This window comes from Meleagris gallopavo, chromosome 4 (genome assembly GCF_000146605.3).
Source record: "Meleagris gallopavo isolate NT-WF06-2002-E0010 breed Aviagen turkey brand Nicholas breeding stock chromosome 4, Turkey_5.1, whole genome shotgun sequence".
Lineage (NCBI taxonomy): Eukaryota > Metazoa > Chordata > Aves > Galliformes > Phasianidae > Meleagris > Meleagris gallopavo.
Genome location: NC_015014.2, coordinates 62,543,074 through 62,561,687, shown reverse-complemented (window position 1 = coordinate 62,561,687; position 18,614 = coordinate 62,543,074).

The window sequence follows — 18,614 nt, the reverse complement described above, 5'->3', positions numbered from 1 at the left end:
TTTTATGTAACTGAATGATTTAGATCCCTAAGTTATTAACTTCTCCTCTTCAAAACCAATTCCCCATCACATCCTCAAAGAAAAATAAACATTTGAGGGTATTTCTCAACTTAAAATTACCTTTTATGTTGGTTGATTTTCATAATAATAACTAGCTTACAAATAAAACTTGACAATTTTATTTCATTACTTGAGGAAAAAAAATGTCTTTTTATGAAAGTAATGATTGAAATCTGGCCAACTAGAGATTTAGAATCTCCAAATTATATTTTGGATTATAAGTGACATACAAGATGATTGCGCAAGCTATGGGGAGTAATATTCCAAAAGAAACAAGACTTCCAATCTATTAAAAAAATATATGCTGTAGTAGAAAGATAGTATTAATTAAATAAAGTCAGTGGTCTCTGGAGGCCTTCTGGAATGTAAGTTCTGTTCTTGTTCCTTCTTGAATTTTTCTACAGAAATAATTTAGCACATTTCAGTCCGTTGAAATTTCTGACAATTCCAGTTAACAGCAAAACAATGTGCAGATATGGGAGTGATGTTTTCTCCTCTCTAGTAGGCAGGTGATTGACATATACCAATTCCCTTTCCTCCTTTCAGTCTCAGCTGGCCATGCTGCTTTCCAGCAGGCCAGCAGCTCTGCTGAAGCCTCAGTTTCCTGATTCCCAAAGGTACTCAATAATATTAAACCAGAGTGACTAAGTGCATACTCTTCTTTTCCAAATAGGATTACAGGCAAGGAAAATCCATTGTTCATGGTTAAACTGAAATTTTTAAATGTTTTCCTATTGTTTGAATCAAACCAAATAAATATGAAAACAAAATAAATAAATAAAAATGTTTATAGTCGAAGCATTGAGTGTAGAAGAAACATATCTGTTAACTAAGAAAAATAATGTCGAAGGGATCAACTTTAACATTATTTGGTTTAGTGGCTCATTTGCATTTTGTTTATCTTTTTGCTGTTTTGTTTATACTGTTTTTGTTAACTTTGTCCTCTGACCTTGGCTGATATAAGTAACAGAAAAAGAACCCACAGTATTTTAAGTCATTTTTGCCCCTCTGGGAGTGTATATATTTGGCCATACTGAAAATAAAATGCATCATCCATCTCAGCATCTAGTTCTCTCATCATTGATTGCCTTTAATTATTCTCACTTTATAGGTATAAGACTTGAAAGCAATGGGTGTCATTTTCAGCTGGCTAAGCATTAATGGATGATTATTAACAAGAGAACTACTCTGCCTTGCCAGACCAGGCTAAAGCAAATTAGTTATTTGGCCAATGTATGTTTTATTTTCCACATATTTACAGAAATGAGTAGCAGTAGCATGGCAGCTATTTAAGTGTATGTTGCATTATTTAATGAAGAAATCTAGACACTCATTTTCCTTTGTTCAAAGTTCAGCTTCAAAACTAGTTCAGTATCATTTTGTCAAGTGTAATACGCCGGAGACTTGTTTGTTATGAAACTGTACCCAAACAAGCAGTGGTAAGTGCCATTCCCTATTAAAGAGCTGGTGGAGAGCTGGGTGTATGGGGCAGCTAACAGTCAGAAGGTGACAAACAAGGCCATTATAAATCACAACAGTCAATTAGTTACAGTGTTTCGCCTTACCTTGTGTTTGAACCCACTTGGCCCATTCATTGGTAATAGGCTGAACACTTTGTAATTGCTACACAATTCCCAAGATATGGATGTAATACCAAGTTTTTGCATATGTTGAAATAAGGTTAATGGGAGGTCAAATATGTCTTTTATTTTGTCATACTATGGAGTTACTAATCAGCAGTAGAACCCATTTGTTTATGCCATATTTTTAGTAAATAACTCCTCTTTCATAGTAGAGGAGGTCACATGTATCAAAAGTCGAAGATTTAGCATTTGGGAGGATCTTATGAAACGGGTGACCTATTAGGGGTATAACTATGGTGAAATGGTTGTAGGAATGTGTTATTAATTTTTATGCTCCTGAGATCAGGGATTATGTTTGTATTTGCAAAGTACTCACACATTTTGAATACTAAGGAAATCTCAACAGTGTGACAGAGCCCAGTCTAAAAGTTTATTTTAACTGTTAGGTATACCAGTGGATTTCAGTGAGCATGTTGTGAAACAAAATATCTCTATTTCCAAGAAGGAAAACATCTAGCACCTCTTAATTTTTCTAGAAAGGTCAGTTGACTTGAGTGTTTCTATCTCCCCTTGCAATCAAACATGGTTCAGTTTGTTTTTTTGTTTTACTTCTCTGAATTCTCTTGGATGTATTTCAGGTACTGTGAAGAATGTAGTCTGTTGGATGCTCATCTTGGAAGTATAGATAAAAAAGCATCTGTATTACTCAGTATATTATTTCAATACCAAGAGATGGCTCAGAGTTCTTCTATGTAATCATTGCTTCAATGCACAAAATAAGAGTTCTTTGATTTTTAATATTCCATAGAATAAAGAAAATTATTTTAAGCAATAGATAAGAAGAATAAAAGGAGGCAGCAAAAAATACTAATCAGCATAGTTTACAGCTAACATAACAACATAATTAGTTCATTACATTATAGCTTTGTATATGCACTCTGGAATCACTGAGTTATTTTACTCCTGTATCATACTACAAAATTTTATCTAATGCTCTCCTGAGTAACTGTCAATAAACCGTTACACTTTTACAGTCTTTTGCCCCCCATTGCATTTTTTTATGCAATGGGTGCTGGAGTGGAGGGTGCTTTCCTGGCCATTCCAAGCTTTTCAGGTTTGAATCGGTCTCGGGAACTCTCTCTCTCCTATTTTATTTGATTTATTAGTCTTAATTTCAATCAGATTGTATTATATTGTGTTATCCTGCATTCCGATATCATAGCTAGTAAAATAAGTTTTCCTCCATAGATTGTTGCTGCTGTTTTTGTTTTCCTCTCCTCCTTCCCATTTTGTGGGGTGGGGAGGGAAGGGCAGGGGCCTACCGCCCCCTGTCACAGGTGTAAATTGATCGAGTTAACTCCGTGACAGATTTTCCTTTCCGTCCAGCAGCAGGCTTTTGAACAGATTAAACAGGAAATAGCCCGTGCCGTGGCCCTAGGGCCAGTACGAATGGGACAGGGTATAAAGAACATCCTCTACACTGCTGCTGAAGAGAAAGGCCCCACTTGGAGTTTGTGGCAAAGAGCCTCAGGAGAGACCCGAGGCCGACCCCTGGGATTCTGGAGTCGAGCCTACAGGGGGTCAGAAGAAGGCTACACTCCAACTGAAAAGGAGATCTTAGCCGTGTATGAGGGGGTTCAGGCTGCTTCTGAGGTAATTGGTACTGAAACACAGCTCCTTCTGGCACCTCGACTGCCAGTGCTGAACAGGATGTTTAAGGGAAAGGGTCCCTCCACCCATCATGCTACTGATGCCACTTGGAGTAAGTGGATTGCACTGATTACACAACGAGCACGGATGGGGAATCTCAGCCATCCTGGAAGTGATCATGGACTGACCTGAAGGTAAAAAGTTTGGAACATCACCAGGAGAAGAAGTAGCACGTGCAAAAGAGGCCCCACCATACAATGAACTACCAGAAAATGAAATGTGCCCTGTTCACAGATGGATCAGGTCGTATTGTGGGAAAGCATCGCAGATGGAAAGCCGCTGTGTGGAGCCCCACATGACAAGTTGCAGAGGCTACTGAAGGAAAAGGAGAATCGAGCCAATTTGCAGAGGTAAAGGCTGTCCAACTGGCCTTGGATGTTGCTGAACAGGAGAGGTGGCCAATGCTTTATCTTTACACTGACTCATGGATGGTGGCAAATGCTCTATGGGGATGGTTACAGCAGTGGGAGCAAAATAACTGGCAAAGAAAGGGTAAACCTATTTGGGCTGCTGAGCTGTGGAAAGATATTGCTGCCCGCATTCTCCACCAAAAATCTGTCACGGAGTTAACTCGATCAATTTACGCCCGTGACAGGGGGCGGTAGGCCCCTGCCCTTCCCTCCCCACCCCACAAAATGGAAAGGAAGGGAGGAAAACAAAAACCAGCAGCAACAATCTATGGAGGAAAACTTATTTTACTAGCTATGATATCAGAATGCAGGATAACACAATATAATACAATCTGGTTGAAATTAAGACTAATAAATCAAATAAAATAGGAGAGAGAGAGTTCCCGAGACCGATTCAAACCTGAAAAGCTTGGAATGGCCAGGAAAGCACCCTCCACTCCAGTACCCACTGCCAGGCAGTAAGAGACCACCCCACCCAGAAGGGCCAGATCCCATGACTTCTGTAATGTATAGGGATAGGTGCCTGGAATTGGAGCATTAACATAAAACCATGACAGTAGGGTCATTGTTCTGAAATATATATATATATATATATACCAAAGGTTCAGTACCTATGAAGAATGCCACAACTTAAGTGGTCCCCTTATAGAAGACAAAGAAAAATATTCTCCAGAACTTCTGTGTCAGTGAGGAATATGCTTCACAGGTGATATTGAACAGCATGAATTAGTACGAATATGTGATATTTCCCACAGAAAACACTGCATGTAAGGTCAGAATTGTGGTGGAGCACAACTATTTGACTGAGAACCACTGCTGTTATTAAAGACAGATGTCAAAAATAAGAATTCAGCGAAAGTAACATCTTAGATAACTTTGTCTCTTAATAACTAACGTCATATAGTAGTTCGTTACCTGCATACAATTCATGTAGTGGACATAACTCACATTTTCACCAACTTACCTTTGTCCCACTCTAGCAGAATGAAGAGGGTGGGCACTTGTGAGGCCACATACCTGGGACAGTGTCTATTCTGGGGTTCCCCAGTACAAGACAGATATGGAACTACTGGAGAGAGGCTAATGATGGATCATGAAGATTGTGAAGGGTTTGGAGCATCAATACTATAAGAAGAGGCAGAGAGATGGGATTGATCAGCCTGAAGAAAAGGAGGCTCCTATCCATGTCCATAAATACCTGCAGGGAGAGTACAGAGAGGAAGGATCCAGATTTTATCAGTGGTACCTGGTGCCAGGCCTGGAGGCAATGGGTGATGGAGTACTGGCACAGGCTGCCCAGAGAGGTTGTGGAATCTCCTCCCTGGAGACGTTAAAAAGCCACCTAGATATCTGTGCTCTGGGCATCCCTGCTGAAGCAGAGGTTTGGCTGTATGAAACCATAGGTCCCTGCCAATGTCAACAATTCTGTGATTCTGTAACTGTTAGGAAGTATTAGTTCACTAAACCAAAGTTATTTGCTGGCTTGTGTCTGTTTTGATAAAATTTCCAAGCAAGGAGGTCATCAAGATTTTCTATTTTTGGCTTTCCTAGGCAGAAAGATCATCCTCTCCCAGTCCTGCTGGGACTGAACTGTCAGGTAAGATGAGAGAGAAACAGATTTAAACTTCTATTCTGCCTGACTTAGGTCAAGGATTTATCACATATCTCACTTATCTGTCCTAATCAATACTACAGGTAAAGTTGTCTTCCACCATTTCTCTTAAAAAAAATATATATATTTTCAAGACATATCAGGATCAAGACAGACAAAGGTTGAAACCTCAATTTGTGCTTGTGAGATATTTGCTCCTTGTACAGTTGTATCCATGAGCTATAATTAGAGGCATTATGCTTTCCATTTACAGGAGAATCCGTATCTGTTTCATATGTTAATTGCTACTGGATTTAAGCTCCAAGTTCAGAATAGTAATTCCTCTATTCATTTTTTTTCCATGGATTTTTTAAATTACAATATTTAATAACCATTTTATTTCAGTATTATATTCTTTCTCTGTGAAACCCTGCCCTAATTTTTATTACATAGCAATTCCAATTTTAAAACATTAAGAAATTTTTGTAAAGCTTTCAAATGCTGAGCATCTCACAGGAATACACTTGAGGTTGGAATTATAAACAGTAGAGCCCCCAAATCATTGCTAGGTTTAGCATAAATCAAATGGATCCTCACGAAAAATCAGTAGACATGAGATATCTCAGAAAAGCATATCTTTATGTTATATTTCAAAGAAGAAAGTCAGGAATGCACTCATTCATGTCAACATTGTAGGTACAGGGAACTGATGGTGTCCATCAACTCTTCTCATCTATCCTTTTAGCTTTATGGCTCTTGACTTTCCAGGCTAAATGTTTTATTTTTTTTACTGACACTGGGGAATGTTCTGACTGTAATGGCTTTGAGGGGCAGCTGTAGATACTGTATGGACATTCACTTCATACCAGCAGGTTCCTCCCAGTCTTCTGATTATCTGGTGGAGAGCTTCACCAGATTATTGATTGCTAAGTGTATACATGTTTCGTAACATAAGCTTGAACAGAACAGTGTTCATTCACTTCGCTGCTGAGAGTTTGACATACATTACTCACAGTTCTTGACCTTTCAGCCACCTGGTTCATTGTGTCACTTAGGCATTCCCTGGTCTCTATGAAAACATTGTTGAAGTTTCCTCTTCTCCTATACATACCATCCTGTCATATCCAGCCTCTCCTGCCTAATTCTTTGTATATCCTTTCACGTGATGCCCAGGAAAGAATTTCCTTCATTGAAAACATATCATTTTTTATAATTCAGATTTATATTACTATTATTTCTCCCTTTCTATCTATTATTCTTGCTGCAATAATGGGCACACCCTTCTGAGTCTTAACAATCATTCTCTAAAACCCAGCTTTTGGCATGCTGCGTTTCTATTAGCTGTTCACAGATTGAAAGTTTTAGAGCAGCTAAAAGACATTGGCAGTAATCATACGTACTTAAGATAACAATGCCAGTCCTTTAAAATCAACTGTTAGAAAATAGGCATATGAAGAGAGAAAATGAATATCTACAGTTTTAACGTATCTGCTTTTCTAATTTGACATTTTTTCCTTTCAAAAATAACTGCCAATTTTATATTCCTTTTAAATACTCCTTAAACCAGGCTTTATTTCTTATTTATTTATTTTTTCTAACATATTCATATTAAAAGTTCTTGGGTTTTTCATGGCAATGTCAGAACAAGTCAACATGAATACATGCACAGACCTGTGCTTGTTGGATTTAAATCCCTGGCAGCTGCAGAGCTGTTTCAGCCTCATATTGAGCCTGAGTACCTTGCCTCATTTATGTGAGGAGCTTCTGTCTGTGGCAGTGCTACCTTCTGCTCATCATTTCTCAGCACTGACATTAATTTAGGTTATCTGTCCTTACACAGCTGCTACTTTTTGCAGAACCACTAAGAATATAACTATGAACAAGACTTCTTTCATTCTCTTTCATTTTTAGTTGAAATTGGCCAATGCAAACTGCTAAATGGGAATTGAGAGACAAGAAGCATGAAAACATTTTGTTAGGAAATCATGTAAAATATTTAGAAAGAGAAATCAAGTAAAATATCAGGATTAGAGAGTTAAAAAGAAGTCTTCCTATTTTCTTAGTTTTGCTGTTTCATTCTCTGGTTTGGAGAATGAACTCTGAAATTTGGAAAAAGCAGAAAGTTGAAAGCTCAGAATTACGAGTGCCTGTTAAATATGGCCATCTTATATATCTTTGAAAAGTGTATTTTTTTTCCTGCTCAGTTAATGTGTATTGAAGCAGAAATTAACCCTCTTTTGGCTCCCATGAACAGAGCTGAGCTCACTGGATCCCCCTATTACCTGCACTATGGTTAAAGCTGAACTCACCCTATAACAAGATAACCTGTGTTTTAGCAAGGAGAAGCCAGTCTCACCCATGCTTTAAACGAGAGGCAGCCAGGCAGAGTATAGGAAGCAAGGCATCCTATTTGGATGCTATGTGGAAAGAAGCCAGAGTCCAGGAGAGGAAAAAGAGAGCAAGTTGGCAAAAAGAGAATAATGACCTTATTTATTAAACTGATGCCATGCAAGATGACCAAAGGTGGCAGAATCGTGATTACAAGATTAAAACAGTATGAAAAACATTTCATATCAATTGTAAAGTCATCAGGTTAACAGCTGTAAAGTCTCAAGTATGTTAATGTTAACACTGGGAAGCAGATCAATTGCCAGTGGAGGAAGGTGCTCTTTCTCATTTGTGAAAATGTCAAGAAATACGTGGTCACATCATCATGTTGAGAAGTCCTTTAATTAATAAATATTTACATACATTTGACTGAAATTTCATCACACGTTTGTTATTATTTTAATGCACTTTTCCTCCACCCCCTTTACTCTTCAGATTTCCTTTGGTCACTGACACATACAAGGGCTTCGTTGTGCATCAAGAGCCTCCTCCCCATGGAGTGATGTGAACCAAAGACACTGTGTTTTCCTTCCTTCCTGCAGAGATTTTCACTCCTGGCTGACATTACACATTTTCAGGGACCACAGAGATGCCCAAACCTTCTGATAGCCGTCATCAAGTCTTTTCTCTGCTGTATTAGAAAAAACTCTATGGGTCACAAGAAGTCATTTTTTCCACATACAATGAAATGTTTTTTTGCTTTAATGTCTTTCAAAATTTTCCCACTTGTTTTGTAAAGCATTTGGAAGAGGCTGAAGGGAGGTTTGCCCTGCCTTAGCTCTCTCTTTTCCCACGCTACTGTCTCTGGCCTGAGAGAAAACAAAGGGCTCTCCCCATCCCATGTAAGTCTTTATCCTCAGAATAGACACTGGGCTGCAGAGTGTGGGGCCTCACAGCACACATTACTCTCCCAGATGTAAGTGCTCAGCATATATCTCCCACCCCCGGATCATTTATTTTGTCAGCTGTGTATGAAGTTTCTCCCCAGTGCTACAGTTCCTTGAAAAGGCATCTGGAGGGCCATCAAGGTTCTCTTTATTTATTTATATTTCCCAGGCAGATTACCAATACTTGCATGGATATCTATGTGTACAGAGATGGTAAATAAATGTCTGTATACGTCCTAAAGAATTCCTGAAGTTTTCCATTCCAAAAAGTAGACATTATATTCCTCTCACAGGCAGAAATGTGAGTTAAAAACAAGGAAATAGTTAAGCAAAAGGAAATTTGAAAGACAGGATATCCCTATGGCAGGCCCAGAAGCAATAAACACAGGCAACTAGTCTGATTCCTTAGGGAAGAGGCACAATGTCTTAGGTATCTTCCACAGCTGGACACCTGTCTCCTGGAGTTAGCATCCCATGTGTGGACCACTGGTATGACTCACTACTCTTCTCTCATGAGAGTTTGAGCATGAACCAAGATGAACTGAACAAGTCCTCTGCTTTAACCCATGACTGCAAAGGAGAGACTGAGACTTAGATCTTGACCATTTGAGAAAAGCAATTGATGATTAATTCATGCCTGTTCACAGCAAGAATACTGTCCAGTTCTCTTGTGCTGGAAATATAAAAAACAAAAAGCTCTGCCTTTATTTTTTTTCTCCCAGTTGTATAGGAAAAGGACGACTTCAGAATTAGTGCTAGACAATGTCTGCAAACATATACCAAAAAAAAAAGGAAAACTGGGTCATGCGTATTCTGTTACCTTAAACTCAAGAAAAGAAGTAGCAGCTGTTTCTAATGAAATCAAATATAAAGCCTGGTCTCTAATTTCTGATGTGAAAACTCAAGTTCAGCTTATCATACAAGGCAGCCTTCTTCGTCACCGGTTTGAGTACATTGAGCTGAAGCAAGAAGATAAAAGTGAAGTTTAAAAAATGCACACCCAATATTTTCAACCAAAAAAGAAATCTCATTTTTACTAGCAATTTTAACAAGAGTATATAAAATACAAATTTGTTGTGTTTTATTTTAAAATACCAAATTTTGTAAAAAATAATTTGGAAATCTTAAACTAGTTGTTCTGTACACATCTTTATATTGTTGCCTCAAGTGTTTTTTCATAACAGATCTTAATATGCTTCCTAGAACTGAAGCTTGTTGAAACATGAACTGAAAAGATTTGTGACATTTTTCAAAATGTGATAAAATTAAATGTGGATTTCTTTTGTTCATGACTTTTTTTTGCAGACATGTTAAAGGAAATAAGTTATCTTTTTATTTCTAAATATAAATCTTACATTAACAAGTTGTAGTAAACCATACGAACATGTGAATACAAAGGCACAAATGTTTGAATTTCCAGTGAAATGATCAATAAAATTATTATTAAGAGTACAATCTCTTTTAAAATCTATATTTTTGTAATTTTTTTTTTTTGTATGCTATACAACTGATGGAAGAGGTAAAAACAAAGAGTTACAAGAATTACTGTGAGTTCTGCTTTTAAGCGAGAACACTTTTTTCAGCAATAAAAAAATGAGTAGACAGTTCCACTCACCTTTAGACAAAATGTATTCTTCAAAAGACTGAGGCCTCAATATAAGTACACCCCTTTCCTCCATTTCTGTCTTGGCAGAGATTTAGCGCATTGTATGAACAGAAGTGTGTGGGGATGAACTGTTTTTATCACTCAGTAGCGTGCTGGTAGCTATAAGTTGTTAGCAATAAGTGATGCAATTAAGTGTTTCTTAGAGTGATCTTCATACATAATTATGGTTCCATTTGGAACTAAGAGTCACTAATAACACTACCTGCCCTGTAATTAGGTGACTACCTCGTATTTCTTATGTACCCACGAGCTCTACAGAAAGAACAAGCTACTATGCAGCACTGCAAAAAGCCATCTCTCACCAAGAAAAAATAGACACCATCTAGTCAATTCAAAATGTATTTAAAACTGTCTGTCCAGAACTAGCACTGATCAGAACAACCTTTGTTTTCTTCTAACTGCATAATTAAATTTCAGACTTAAATATCTTGTTGATTTTCCAAAAACCTTTTGGTTTTTATTTCCATACAGATCTGGTGTGCATGGATATATTTTATTACAGATATCTTGATGGACCCAAAGAGAGACCTCATCAAGGTAGTGAGGAAGCAGGTGCTCATACAGAGCACCAGAGAACACATACTGTCACAGAGGAACTTGTCCCTGTTTTATTTGAAGGATCTGGAGCACAAGTATTGTGAAGAATAGCTGAGGGAACTGGGATTTCTTAGTCTGAAGAAGAGCAGGCTCAGAGGAGATCAAATTGCTCTCTTCCACTCCCTGAAAGGAGGTTGTAAGAAGGTGGGGTTTGGCCTCTTTCCCAAGTAACAACAATAAGATGAGAGGGAATAGCCTTAAATTGCACCAGAGGAGGCTTAGATTGGATATTAGGAAAAAGTTCTTCTCAGAAAGAGTGGTAATACATTGGAACAGGCTGACTAGGAAGGTGGTGTTCAAGAACTGTGGTGATGTGGCACCAAGGGACATGGTTTAGTGGGCAATATTAGTGATAGGTGGATGGTTGGATTGGAGGATCTTAGTGTTCTTTTCCAACTTTAATGATTCTCTGATTCTATAAGAAGAACAGGAAGAGACCCATGGATCGATTGATCTATCTATCTATCTATCTATCTATCTATCTATTATCTATCTATCTATCTATCTATCTATCTATCTATCTATCTATCTACCTATTTAAGGCCTTATTTGTAACTGCCCAGGGCTTTTGTTTTGATAAGTCAACAAAAAAGCCAACAATTAGACAGAGAAAGATGTTGGAAGGCATATTTTTACATAGGGGGCATCTGGATTTCATAGTAGAATCTCTGTTTCTTTCTGAGAAGAATGAGGGATACTTTGGTTTTATGCTAGAAAACGTTGACAAGAGTGTGGTTTTCTAGCAGCTGAAGATTTGGATTTTGTTTTACTGAATCATTTCAATTCTCCATTTCAAAAATTGTTGCAGCCTTGAACCTCCCCCCCCTCCACCAATTCCTCATATGGGCACCATCACACATCCATGACATTATCTGGGAGCGACACAGCTGCCACCAGCAATGCCCACCATGAGAGCAGCATTTGGTACAGCCACATCATCCCATGCAGTCCTATCTATTGGCAAGAATGTCTGGAAAATAAAGTTCCCCAATAAGTGCCTGGGGGCAGGAGAACCTCTCTCTGGCACTAACCCTGTTAAGACAAGAGCTCTCGAGCTAAGGATGTCTGCTACAAGCTGAAAATGTGTTCTCTTGCAGTGGGAACACAGCTCTCATAGGGTGATGTCTGCTCTCCCGTACATTTTTAACACCCAGTGATGATCACTGTGGCCTATGTTCACCCAAGAGGAAAAGCTGTCTCTGTTTATGTTGTCTGTTTCAGCTGTGTACCTTAGCCCTGCATCTAAGCGTGATTTTTGTAGGTACCATAAACATTAATAAGAGCAGTGAATATGAAGCCAGAGCGCTGCTTTGTGAGTAATTATAGGTTTCTCAAATAACGTAATTTCCTAGTTAACATTAGAAAAGTGACTGAGAATTGCAATAAATATAAACATATGGATGTGGGTGCCTCATTTCTGATATCAGCATTTTCCTGCAAGCAATTTAAATGAGAGAAGAGCAAAAGGAACTTATTTTTAGAGTATGCTTTCCATAAGCATTTATAGGGCTGAATGAAGTTTACAGAATAAAAGTGCAGTCACCTTGAAATAAACACTAATGTGAATTTTAACTAAAAGTCATAGCTCCATTTGAGTGCAAACGTTTTACAAAATATTGAGATGAATGGCAGGGCAGGATTTGGATTTTTCCAATACTTTCTTTATAACATGAAAATGATTTATTTTATTTTATTTTTTTGTTGGTCCATCAATATGACCTTCACTGAACTGCTTCAGCTGGCACAGCAGACACAATGGCCGAAAAGTATGAACTCCTAGCACTTATCTGAGGTGAAAGACACCAATGAAGGTTTTTGGCATGGCAAGTTATTTAGACCTACTTCAAAAATAGCTTTTTTTTTTTTTTTGCTTTTGCTTTCCTTCTAATTCTTTTTTTTTCCATAGGCTGCAAAGGACAGGATCTTGTCATCTAATTCACCAGGATAAGAGAGATTTACAGGCAGTGACCTCAGAAACTTGAATTTCTTGTCAAAATAAATTCTTTTTTTCAAGAGAATATTTTTGCTCTCCTCATCAATATTTTTCCCAATAGGGATCAGTATTGGGTTTCAGTACCACTGTACAGTTTTTTCATTGGAAGTAGGGAAGAAAAAAAGGGTGGTGCACACACTAGCTTGTTAGAACTGTTTTGAGTAACAGAAGTATACAGAGGCTAAATGTATTTTTGATATTAACTAAAAAAAAATGACCTGGAGAAATGGAGTCTATTTACTTGCTGAAGATGAAAGGATTGATGCTGTAATAGAGACAGCTAAGTGCAACAAATCAAAATCTAAGTACAAAGATGCAAATGCATCAGGGAAATTGGATGGAGAAGTGCCGTCCCAGGAGTCAGATCTCTGTTCAGAAGCCCACTGAATTTGTATGACCTAGCTTCCACAGGGCTGAAGGGCTTCAAAAGGAAGCCCAAATGAGGAAGCTCTATTGGCTTCCAGTTACCTCTTTATAAGGTTTCCACCTTATCTACTCCAGTGAATCTGTGTGGGATGCTGTCACGAAAGCTAACATCTCTTAGGAGGAAGTTGGCTGGTAAGCAGAGAAAAGACTGAGTAAGCCACTCGAAGTATTGGCAGCACACAGAGTCAAGGTGAAATAGAGTCATCATAAACCAAACTATCTTCCTGTGCTGAAGAGGGAATAGAGGGTGACTGCCCCAGATGAAGCTAGAGATTCCTTTCAGAGGATGCAGAATCTGGATTCTAAAAATGAATACTGCAGGTTTGGTGACACACTATGAGACAGAAACAGGGATGAATGTGGTCTGTAAGGCCATACATACAAGACATAAAACAAAATTAACAAATGGAACTTCAAAAGATAAAACAGACATGGAATCCATCTAGAGCTCTTTCACATCAAATTCAGCTCTCCTAGGACTGTCCCAGTGCTGAGGTACCTGAGCCAGAGGCCCGTGGATCCTGGTGTAGGGAACCTGCTTTGGCAGGGGTGTTGGTCTCGATGATCTCTAGAGATCCCTTCCAACCCCTACAATTCTGTGATTCTGTGATTCCTTCCTGGGACATGCTCAGCCTTTCACAGCAGAAAGACATCTCTGGGAGAAGATTCACAGCATGTAGGTTAGACAATCATTAGGCTATTAAATGCGGTGCTCTGAATCATGCTCTGCAGGAATATACCATTCTCCATTTTCTACCTCCACAGCCTGGATTCCTAATTTAGGTACAGTGAATACCAGCCTGAATAACTAACAGGTTACTTACTGTAGGTAAGCATAAAGAGGAACTTTTTCTTTCAGAGGATAGAGTGAAGCCCATAAAAATTAAGCCTGTTCATGAAGATACAAGCATACTATGCAAGGCACACAAGTAACTTTTTGAATTCACCGTAATGACTGATATGTGTGAAGTATCTATAGAAGTGGTGCTTCAGCTGAAATTATAAAAGTACTTCACAACCAGTAAAATACAACTGCTTCTTTTTTATTTTTTTTCCCAGGATAACAGAATTTATCAAAAACCACAAGACATGTTATTCAACACATTAATTCAAAAGAACTATGTGCTGTTCCAGTAGCTATTGAGAAGGTGTTTGTTGGTTTTCATTTTCTGATATTTCTGTATTTTTGTTCTTTAATACAGTTTTACAGTCTACTAATGGATTGGACATTGTCCTAGAGTAAAATCAAATCCAGTTCTATTATTTCATGTTCAGTTCATACAGTTCATCACCTATTTCTCTCTTTCTACCTTTTGAAAGACCTATATTCTCTGTATATACGCAAGGCATTTTCTCCAAGCTGCTCACTAATGAATAACTTTATTTACAGCAGAAACAGCCAGACAGACTCATGTTGTGATTGGGTGGAAGCAAGCACTCTGGCAGGAGCTTGGCATGCCTGCATCGCTCAGAAGCATGAGCTTCAGAGGCATTTGTTTATATTTGAGGCACAAATACAATTTTCAGTTCCTGAATTCTTGCTTTCCAGTGTACTTTAATAAACAGTAAAATTAAATGAAGTCAACACAAGATGATCATAAAAATAAAATTAAAAACAATGTGTATCCTGTCAAGATGGCACTCAGAGCATCCACTTGTAGTGCAGAGGACCCTAAGTATCTTAAATGCTCTCTATAGAAAGAAACAGAGAAAGAGATTCTTGATTAAAGAATTTCTGCTATAAATCATGATTGCTTGAATAGAGCATATTTTAACAGGGCAAATAATGTGATGCTCTTATCTAGGACATTCAGTCACAGTGAGGTTGCTCTATGTGAAATTGCAGCAGTCAAGGAAAGGTTTTGAATCTTTTCTCCATAAGAGATTTTGACAGCACGCTGTATGTCATCCTGGGGAAAGCCTGGAAGACCTGACTGCCTTTAACACTGTCTTGGAGAGAGATGAGATACACTGTCCTCTGCCCACCAGAAAGAAGCTGATAGGCTCCATCTCATGGATGTATCACTTCTGGGAAACATACCCACTCTTATAAACATCAATCCTCCTTGTTAAAAAACAAACAAACAACAACAACAACAAAAAGCAAACAAACCAAGTTTCTATAGTTTCTTCTAGCTTTCTGTGTTCTATAGTTTCCAATGACCATATCAAGCCAATAATCGTATCAAGCCAATTAAAAATGTATGATTGGAGATATCCACCTGCTCTGGAGGTACTCATGGTCCCTGTGACAGCTTTTCTGAGCAACTCACTCAAGGCTATCATAAACACATGGAAACCAGTCCTCCTCCTGGCTTGGTAACAGAATGATTCAGTGGCATATAGCAACTGATTGGAAAGGTTTAATATATCTATCACTGGACTTTCAGCCAATTGTTTGGTTTTCCACATTTCTTCCGTAATGTTTGCTGATACAAGATTAGTGCTCAGTAGCTGTAAATAGTGATATATGATCCTAAACAGCTTATTTTCATTCTTAACACTTACTATTAAACTTATCATGTTTTGATGCACGTTTTTAAAATGTAGAAAATCTTCCTATGAGATTCCCTTAATATCATGTATTTCAAGAAAATCTAGCAAATCAGTCTCACAGTCTTGCAAGTACAGTGTGATCCAAAAGAGTACTTATATTCAAAATAGACGATGCCCAAAAATCTCCGGTGAGCATCTGCCAGCTGCTGGAATGGCACCTAGCTGTATTTTCATCCTTGCTGATACCTAGAGGCAGAGTGCTGTGGTAGCTTTGTTTCTCACCCTGTCCAACAGGCACAAAGTCCTCACATTCATCACAGCAGCAGAATGCTACCATCTCATCTCCCTCCAAAAACAACAAAGGCAACAGCAACAACAACAATAATAATAATAATAATAAACAAAGCTGGTTGAGGGTTGCTTTCACCTTGCAAGCCAGACAGTAAGAGTAAGGCCAAGGAGGGCAAGATTGGAATCAATGAGTTTTTCTCTGTTTTAATGTTGGCACCAGGCAACAGTATGGAGAGGACAGTGAGCTCATTTGGAAAAGGAGTGAAAGAACATGACTACCTCCTTGTGATACGAACACATCATTTCTGGGGGTTCTGAATTCAAAACACTCTTTTGACATCTGTATGAGCATTATACATGCAGGAGTCTTTGAATTCAAACACAAAGAAATGAATCAAAACAAACAAACAACTGCCTTGGAAATAACTTTGAAGAGAAACTCAAATGAAGGAGTGTCATATTGGACTTCCATGGAATACAAGCTACAAAGCCAGTTTCCATCTCTTTATGAACAAAGTTATTTATCAGCTTTGACACAACCTCCAAAGAAGAGATGGGAAATTCTGCTACTCACAAACCAAGCTTTCCTCTGGTCATTCTGACATGCTGCAGTTGTGGTGTTTTGTAGCTCCACAGTGAAAAAGGACAGTAAATGCACAAATGCTTTTAAGAGAGACTTCCATTAGACAGCATAGACTATAAACAGAGGCATCATAAGAAAAACAAACAAACAAACAAAAAAAAACAATAAAGCCAACAATTACTACTTTTAAATGACCAGTTAGGGTTATTATTCCTGTGGCAGAGAGCTCAGTATCAATGTCTGAAGATCTGAATTAAGTTTGTATCTAAAGAAATAAAAGACTCTGCTTCCTATTACAATTTTTTTCACACTATCTAAATTCAGACAGCTTCTTACCTGCTCTATGGGGATTTTAGATGAACTAGGTTTTCTATAAACCATACACCTCATTTATAAATTATGTATACAAATGTATATACACATACATGTATATTACATATATACTTTCTAACTCTGGATTTAAGATATTGCCCACGGAGTTCGTGCATAAACGTGCAAGTCTGTCACTTTTATCAGATTTTATCCTTAATCCAATGCGCAGTTCTATTTATCCATGTCTGTTTCCTCACTCAAATGTAATAACCAAAGATAAGCAAAGCATAATGCCATTTATGAAAACAAGCAATATTCCCTCTAGGCAGCATGGAATATGCTATGTGGAAATTTTTGTCCTCATAATAAGAAATCTAATAAAAATCAGCACTAGTGGAATAAGTTCCTTCACTGCTCTTCTTACTCAGCAGCAAAAATGCATTGGGAGAAGAAGACTGAGGGTTTTTGTCTGACAAAATATTTTTTGTCATAAGGAGAAATATAATTTATGTACAGGTTACAATGTATAGGCAGAGAGAGAACAGTTTGAAGTTGAAAATTTTAGAGTGGAAGTAATAAGTTAGTCATAAGGCTTTGTCAAAGGCAGAGTAAATACAGTCTTTTTTTATACCATTCATTGTTTTTAGTCTGGTTTATGCATTCAGCTTTTATTATTAGGCTCAAGATTAAATCTGTTTCTTTGGAAAATAAAACCTCTGCTGTCCATGAGCTTGATACGGGAATTACTTGCTAAAGGTCTGTTGCCTGCATTTTATTCTATTTTATTTTATTTTTTTTCATACAGAAAATCAGAGTAGCTGATCACAATGGTCCTGGCAGGTTTCAGATATGAATAGAAATGAACAGAACTGACATTATAATGGAAGTACTATTTTAAAAAAAAACTTGAAAGGCAAAGAAATGCAAATTAAAACCTAGGACAGTGCAAAATTTAATTTCTGAGCATCTACCTCTCTTAAAACCTTCTGATAATCCTATCTATTTTTTTCATGTCATTTGAAAATAAATTGTTTCTAGTTTTTTGCCCTGAATAATTTTCTTACAGAATAATTCATTCCTTCAAAACAAAAGAACACCTACCTTTAAGCAAACCACTGAAAAATAATCAGTTTTCATTAAATAGCAGTAAGGTTCTCTGCAAGGCTTGAGAAGCTTTTTTGGTTTCAAAGAGTGTTGAAATCTCATATTAGTCCCTAAGACCCAAGGGTGGGATCCTAAGGACACATGCAAGTGGGCTTTTGTGTCCAGAATGTCTTTTAGTGGAGACATAGTTCAGTAAAACATGCTTCTCACTGCCTGCTGAAAATTACTACCTTATTTCAGGCTATTAAGTAAGAGTCTGATCTTATTACCCAATCAATGCAACTTCTTCAACAGCTGATCAGCATGTGAATCCTCCCTAGGAATTTTAGTGCGGACTAGATTTCTAGGAAAACTCATTTTTTTATTTTCCTAGCATATCTTGCTAAATACATTTACATTTTAGTAAACTGGAGATATAAGCATGATTGATTCAAACATTAAAAGCCTGGCAATACCTGTATATTTTTTATTTCAGAGCAAAAATGACAAAAAACAAAAAGGAATAATTTTGAAAATT